This window comes from Castor canadensis, chromosome 7 (genome assembly GCF_047511655.1).
Source record: "Castor canadensis chromosome 7, mCasCan1.hap1v2, whole genome shotgun sequence".
NCBI classification, from domain to species: Eukaryota; Metazoa; Chordata; class Mammalia; order Rodentia; family Castoridae; genus Castor; species Castor canadensis.
The window spans coordinates 86,757,094-86,764,766 of NC_133392.1; the positions used below are offsets into that span (position 1 = coordinate 86,757,094).

General features: G+C 37.5%; 1 long non-coding RNA gene across 1 annotated transcript; it reads left to right on the plus strand.

Moving 5' to 3' along the window:
- Nucleotides 1-5,185: 5,185 nt before the first annotated feature.
- On the plus strand, nucleotides 5,186-7,345 carry LOC109678977 (uncharacterized). Its single transcript, XR_012449815.1, has 3 exons — nucleotides 5,186-5,556; nucleotides 6,307-6,513; nucleotides 6,922-7,345. It is a non-coding gene; the product is annotated as an uncharacterized lncRNA (long non-coding RNA).
- Nucleotides 7,346-7,673: the final 328 nt, after the last annotated feature.

Sequence of the window (7,673 nt, forward strand, 5' to 3'; positions counted from 1 at the left end):
TGTGAAATAAATAGATGGATTTGATTGTAAAGCAAAATTAGGATTCCCAAATATTACAGGTAAAGAAGAACCAATCTAGATACACAAGAGGTAGATAAAACAATAAGCTTAACACAAATGAAATAATAGGTCAATCTAAAAGTATGCCTGGGTTAGAATTTAGGAAATGAAAACCTTTTTGCGGGACAGAGATGAGGATTCAGTGTGCTCACCTATAGGACAGGACAAAGGGTCTGGCATCTTATTAGTATGTGGGATCAAGGATAGAAAATAAAGAAAAGCATTATGGAGTGGGTTATGAAAGAAATTGCATTAAAAGTCAATTTCAGGGGCTGGCAGAGTAGCTCAAGTGGTAGAGTGACTGCCTAGGAAGCATGAGGCCCTGAGTTCAAACCCTAGTTCCAACAACAACAACAATAACAACAACAATCAGTATCAAGGGGTACATTGAATATAAGCACAAGTACTATTTGTAAGTTAATTTTTGTCACAATGAATCCACTGTTTCATCAAAGTCAGAAACCAAGCATCTACCTCTCAGTCTATGCAAAACATAAAAAAAAAATCTTAGTTCAGTTATTGAATAAACTCTCTTTTTACATATAGCTAACACACAAAGCAAATTTCTCTTAAGCATATTCTATTTTACTCTTAATGTCTCCCATAAATAAACAGTTTAATGGAAGTCTTAAGGAAAAATTTTCCCTATAACTTACATGAAAACTTCTGTGCTTAAGAATGCTTGAATATAGATAAATCACTTTCAAACCAATATTTTTAGCACTGGACTATTTTTAAAGTATTCTATAATATTATGAAATTATAAAATACTCCTCTCATTTATCTAACTGATGCATGTACAATTCATGGCAATATTAGAGAATTTTATGACATTCTGAAATTAGCATAAAATGGTGAAAGTAGACAGGCACTAGTGGTTCACACCTGTAACCCTAGCTACATGGGAGACTGAGATCTGGTACCAGGCCAACCTTGGCAAAAAAACTCATGGGACCCCATCCTAACCAATACTTGCATGGTGGCAAGCGCCTGTCATCCCAGCAATGACAAGAAGCATAAAATAGGAGTCATGGTCCAGACTGGCATAAGCAAAAAGTGAGCCCCTATCTTCAACATAACCAGAGTGAAAAGAGCTGTAGACATGGTTCAAACAGTAGAGCACCTGCTTAGCAAGAGCGAAGCCCTGAGTTCAAACCTTTTTATCTCCAAAACAATAGTGAAAGTATTTGCTCAGCTTTAAGGCTAGAATCTTAATTAACCCTACCTCCTCTCTTGCAGACAAAACAGCAGCTTAGACATGGCCTCAGCAATCTTCATGCCAGGCTCTGTGTGCCTCATTGAGAATGTTGAAGGACAACTGATGGCTAATCAGGAAGCTCTGGACATCCTGTCTGCCATTACACAGTGTGTTGTGGTGATGGCTATCGTGGGCCTCTACCACACAGGCAAATCCTACCTGATGAACAAGCTGGCTTCGAAGAAGAAGGGGGAGGGTGCCACCAACAAAGTTCTGCTGCATCCCCTCTGTTCACCCACACTGCCAGCATGTATCACAGGGATGTAAGAAGAGATAGTTAGAGATAGAGAGGAAGATTGAAGACTTATTTTCAATCTATATTGAAAATAGAATACGTTTAAGAGAAATTGGCTTTATATGCTGATATCAGTTAAAAAAATCAATGTTATACTTTTCTCACTATGATTTAGAAAAGAAGAGTCAGCTAACTCTCCTGGATTTGCCAAATACTGTGTACACATGTGTGTAAATGGAAAAATGAGACCTGTTGAAACTATTTGAGGAATGGGGGAAAAGGGGAAAAAGGAGAATGATGGAGGGGTGAATTCAAGTATGATGTATTTGATATATTGTAAGAACTTTTGTAAATGCCACATTGTACCCTCAGCACAGCAATATATAAATAAAACTTTTAAAATTAAAAAAAGTGATAGTGTCCTTTTGTTACAGCTAATAGAGATAACTACTGTACATATTTATAAGCCAGAAAACATAATAAAATCTTCATGGAGTTAACAGCAAGCTTCCATTGATCATTTAGTTGAAATGACAAGTTCAAATGTGAAATAGGTGTTCTTATTTTCCTTCTTCTCTGTTTTTAGCTAAAATCAATTCTGACCATGAAACATCATCTCAAGACCTTGAATTACCTTAACTCTTGTACCTATTTCCAGAGATACCTGCTTTGAAAATTTTACCCCCTTTTACTTCTCTGTCCTCTGCAGGCTTCTCTCTGGGCTCCACAGCGCAGTCTCACACCAAAGGAATCTGGATGTGGTGGTGCCTCATCCTGAGAAGCTAGACTACATCCTTGTTCTGTTTGACACAGAAGGACTGGAAGATGTAGAAAGGCAAGGAAGGGGGATATTCTCTTTTTGATTGAGACCTTTATCTCTCAACAGCCACTAGACTATTTAATTTTCCTTGAATAAGAGCCCTAACTTCATCATAGTATGTCTTTCATTTTTGTCTACATGTTAGAACAAGTTTGGCAATTACAGTTGAAAATATTCATAAACCAGAATTGTAGAAGAGAAGCATGACAATCATGGGGCAGTGATCTAGCCATTAAAGTCCATGAGCTAATCCAGTTAATCCAGATGCATTAAGGTGGTGTAAACAGAATTACTCAAATGACTATTTTCTTACAAAGAATGTTAGTTAGTGACTGAGGTCCTGAACTCTCGAGGATATGTGTTCAACAAATGTCTCTGAACTCTATAAATTCTGTGGCTTTAGGGAGGCAACTGAATTATTTGTAGCCTCGCCTTTGTAAAATGGATGTAATAGATCTTTGCCTACCTTATAACACTATTTATCTGATAACATAAGTACTGTGATGGTCAGCTATATAGTCATTGCTCAAAAATACTTATGTATATCATTGTTCTTATATAAGTCAGTTAAGCTTTACAATGAAATCTTTAAGAATTTGGGATGCCTACCAATCTTCACTATTTTGTTGCAATTATCTGTCAGTGGTCATAAAGGACCTAACGAGTCAGTAAACTATGAATCAGTTCTAATAAAAAACACTAATTAGAAACTGTTCAATCTCCAAGTTCTACCAATAACAACATATCTTTAATTTGGGTTCTTTTTATAGCTCATAGTCTAAGATCACTTTAATTAAATAAACATATTTTAGTAACTAATTATCTAGAAAGGGCAATGGAATAAAGGGAATATATGCCTAGCCCAAATGTGTTCTGACTTGCAGGGTGACAACCGGAATGACAGCTGGATCTTTGCCCTGGCAATACTCCTGAGCAGCACCTTCATGTACAACAGCATGGGAGTCATCAACCAGCAGGCCATGGACCAACTGAAGTACCCTTTCTGTGGCCCAGAGCACCCCAAAAATGAGACAGGAGACCAGTATTAACAAGATAGCAGCCTGTGAATCCTACACAGTCAAGGTTTTAAAAAAGGTGGGACAGAGGATATGAAAAAAATAAGTGCTCTGGGAAGATCCCATGAACCTATGAATGAATTAACAGTTGGGTCAGAACAAGGCAAAGTAGAGTTTTAGAATAGATGGGATTAATACGAGATGAAGGGGGGATTGAAGACCCTGTTCATTTCACCACTTTTTCTTAGCTTCTCAGCTTTGTGACAGAGGTGACCAAACAAATCAAATCAAAAGCCTCAACTGACACAAATGAGGTGGAGGATTCAGCTAACTTTGTGAGCTTGTTCCAAGACTTTGTGTGAACTCTGAGAGATGTGATTCTGAGGCTGGAAGAAGATGGAGAACTGCTCACAGCAGATGAATACCTGGAGAATTTCCTGAAGCTAAGTCTAGGTAAAGGGACTGCTGATTGGAATACAGAGAGGAAAGACACCGAGAATTAATATTTTTATGAAGATGCTTGTGTTCAGTTTCCTATTTATAAGGTCTACGCTAGTCCAAAAGAGTGATTCTAATTTAGTGTCCATCTAAATAGATTCAATTTTGATTGAACTATTCTCTTGTTCTAGAAACAAATTTCTTTTGCTTTCTTTTTTGTTGTACTGTTATTAAATTTCTTATTTCTTCCTATTTAAGTTTTGAGGAGCTACACATAGCTAAAAATACGGAGAAGAAACATTTACTTAAAGAATTATTTAAACCTCATATTAGCACTCTACTAGGTATTCCCTTACTTCAGCTCCTCCCCCTGCACCCCACTCTTTTATTTATTTATTTAGTTTTACTTTTACCAGGTACTTCAAAGGAAGATGAAAAGTACAACCTGCCCTGACTCTGTATTCGGAAATTCTTTCCTCAGAAGAAATGCTTTGTCTTCTACTCACCCACTGAGTGGAAGAAGTTTACTCATCTCCAGATGCTGAATGATAATGAGCTGGATCCTGGGTTTGTGCAACAAGTGGCAGAATTCTGCTCCTCCATCTTTAATTATTCCAAGACTAAAACTCTCTCAGGAGGTATCAAGGTCAATGGACCTTGTGAGTCCCCTTCCCAGTCCTTCCACGCTTTGGAGAGTGAAATAATATGCACCCAATTTCAGTTTTGACAAATGTACTGGTTATTGCTAGTATTTTGCTAAATTCTAGATTTCTAGACTTTTGTGAGTAAAATGTTTAGCTAGGAAAAATTTGTAAAGATCCAAGAAAATAAGCTCTATCTTTAATATTTTCATACTAACCTGGACTTACATTGTCCACTTTGGTATCTTAAGGAACATGTATGCCTATTTAATTTAAATGTATGTTAATTCAAAGAAATTTTAAAATTTAGATCATGTGGCCTTATTTCGAGAGCTCAACAGTTACATATCACCTGTCACTACGGGAAGCACAGACACAGAACATTTCATTCACCCAAAAGTTCTACTGGTGACACTGAGTCAGATTAAATCATTCGTTTCGGGTTGCAACATACGTTCAGAGGACAGATGATTTAGACATTAAAAAAAGATTTGGTCCTGTCCTAATGGTCCCAAGACTAAATGGACACGTATAATAAACACAGGCCTACTTTATCTAAGAAGAGGGATTCTCAGCCTTTGGGGTGCATATACATCACCTGTGTAACTTGCCAAAGGGAAGGTTCTGTTTCATAAGTCTGAGGCAAGGCTTGAGAGTATGTATTTGTATCAGGCTTCCAGTGATGTTCATGTCATCCATGAGGCAAACAGCTGTTTATAGACATGCTCAGAATTACTCAAAATGGAGACTTTTCTTCAGTCTATCTAAAACAAATCATCATTTTTTTCCCCATTTGAAGGTCTAAAAAGCCTGGTACTGAGCTACATCAAGGCTAGCAGCAATGGGGAGCTGCCCTTCATGGAGAACGCAGTCTGAGTCTTGGCCCAGGTAGAGAACTCAGCAGCAGTGCAAAAGGCCATTGCCTGCTATGATCAGCAGATGGTCCAGAAGGTGCACTTGTGTGAAGGTGCACAGACACCCTCCAGGAGCTGCTGGACCTGCACAGGGCCTGCAAGAGAGAGGCCATACAAGTCTTCATCAGAAATTCCTTCAACGATGTCAATCATCTATTTCAAAAGAAATTTGTGGTAATTTTTCTCTCAAGTTTATGCAGATTTTGATTGTGGAAGGCAAAGTACTATGAGCAATGATATTGATATTTACTTTGAGAGAAGCAATTATTAGTAGCTTTTAAAATGGTGACAGTTAATTTTTGATTATCATAATGATCATGAAAACAGCTTTATTATCATAGACTTAAGATTTTGAAACTTTTTCTTTTGAAAAATAGTAGTCTTCTCTTTAATTCAACACAGATGACTGACAACCACAAGTGCTAATTTGTTAACATGCCTGCTATTATCATACTGATTTGTTAACACACTAAACAAAAGCAAAGAAACTTATGATTTTAATTATCTGGTCCAGGCTGATATTGCATCATATTTATTCTATTTATGACAATTATTGCTACAATTTGTGACAGAAAACTTCATAAAATTGTGATGTAAAGTATGCATATATACACATATACATACATACATACACACAAACAAACACATTTGGCAGTACTGGGGTTTGAATTTGGCCTTGTGGTGCTTAGCAAGCATTCTACCTCTTGAGCCACACTCCCAGCCAAAGTTACCAATATTTGCTCTGAACATGCTTTCAAAGAAGAAACAGATGCGTAATAAATAAAGTCCAAGTTAAGAGAAAGGATGAAGTTCTGCTGAGTTTCCTGAAGTATCTAAAGGTCTTTATTAGGAAGCATTTCCCAAAATTCTAAGGTAGAACTGACATCCTCTCCCTGTCATTCTTTTTATTTCCTGTTTTTGCAGAAAAGAAATCAAATCGGATGACTTTTGTAACCAGAATATGAAAACATCCTCAGATCATTGCAGGGCCTTACTTGCAATATTTTTGGTTTTCCTGAAGAAGCAGTGGTGCAGGGGATTTATTCTAAGAAAGGAGGATATCTTCTCTTCATTGAGAAGTCAGAAGAGCTAAAGAAAATGTACCTTCAGGAACCCAGGAAGGGGATACAGGTAACTATCATTTGTCTTTTGTTTCTGGGAAGCTACAGACATACCTGCAGAATCCAAGGAGGCTGTGGATATACACATAGACCAGACTCTCACAGCAAAGGAAAAGAAGATTGAAGGTGAGGAGACACCCAAGAGAGCTGACACAAAATCTCTTCAAGGTTTAAATATTTTACCATGTAAAACTTATCTTTGAACTAGACTAAGAAGAGAAAAGACTATCTTGATTCCTAAATCCATTTCTGAGTTGTGGCATAAGCAGCCATTAGCATCAGGGCAACCCTAAATGAAAAATTGACATAGGGGAGTCCTCTATGAAGTAGCACTAATTTTTTTTTGAAAAGTGTAGATGAAAGAAAGAGGTAGCACTGCAAACCTATGTAGATTTCTTTTCTTCCTTTTTGTCCTCAGTGGAATGCATGAAAGCTGAATCTGCACAGGCTATAGCAACAATGTTGGAGGAAATGCAGAAGAAGAATGAGCAGATGATGGAACAGAAAGAGAAGTGTTATCAGGAACACCTGAAACAGTTGATTAAGAAGATAGAGAGGGAAAGAGCTCAGTTAACGGCAGAACAAGAAAGGACTCTGACTTTCAAACTTCAGGTATTCAGTTGTGTCTTCCACGATCCTGAATCCAAAGCACAGTGTAGAATTAAATCTTACACCAGACACTCCAGTCAGCTCTGCATCCCCTACAGTTTCTACTGCTGCCTGTGTTTGGTTACTGAGGGCTATTTACTTGTAGTATGAAGTTAAAAGGAATCCTTCTTTCTTACATGTCACTGATAAGCAGCAGCTATTCACTGCCCAACACTGCAAGTACATTACAGGCATTTACAGAATAGAAATGATTATTTTCTCTCTCTCTCTCTCTCTCTCTCTCTCTCTCTCTCTCTCTCTCTCTCTCTTTTAGTTTGAAAAAGTCACAGTTTCAGGAGTAATAAGTGACTTCTCTGAATCATATCTCAAGGAAATGCATCTGGACTGCCTTTCCCACTAAATGAGATCAATAATAATTTTATTTAACATACATTCCATATCTCTGGAAGCACTCTAATTAGCACTCTAATTAGTAGGACCCATTGAAATGCATAGTTAAGTGCTGGGGCTTCAGAAACTTGCTGTTCTCTAGTCCACACTCCAGGTCTGGGTTAAGCCTGG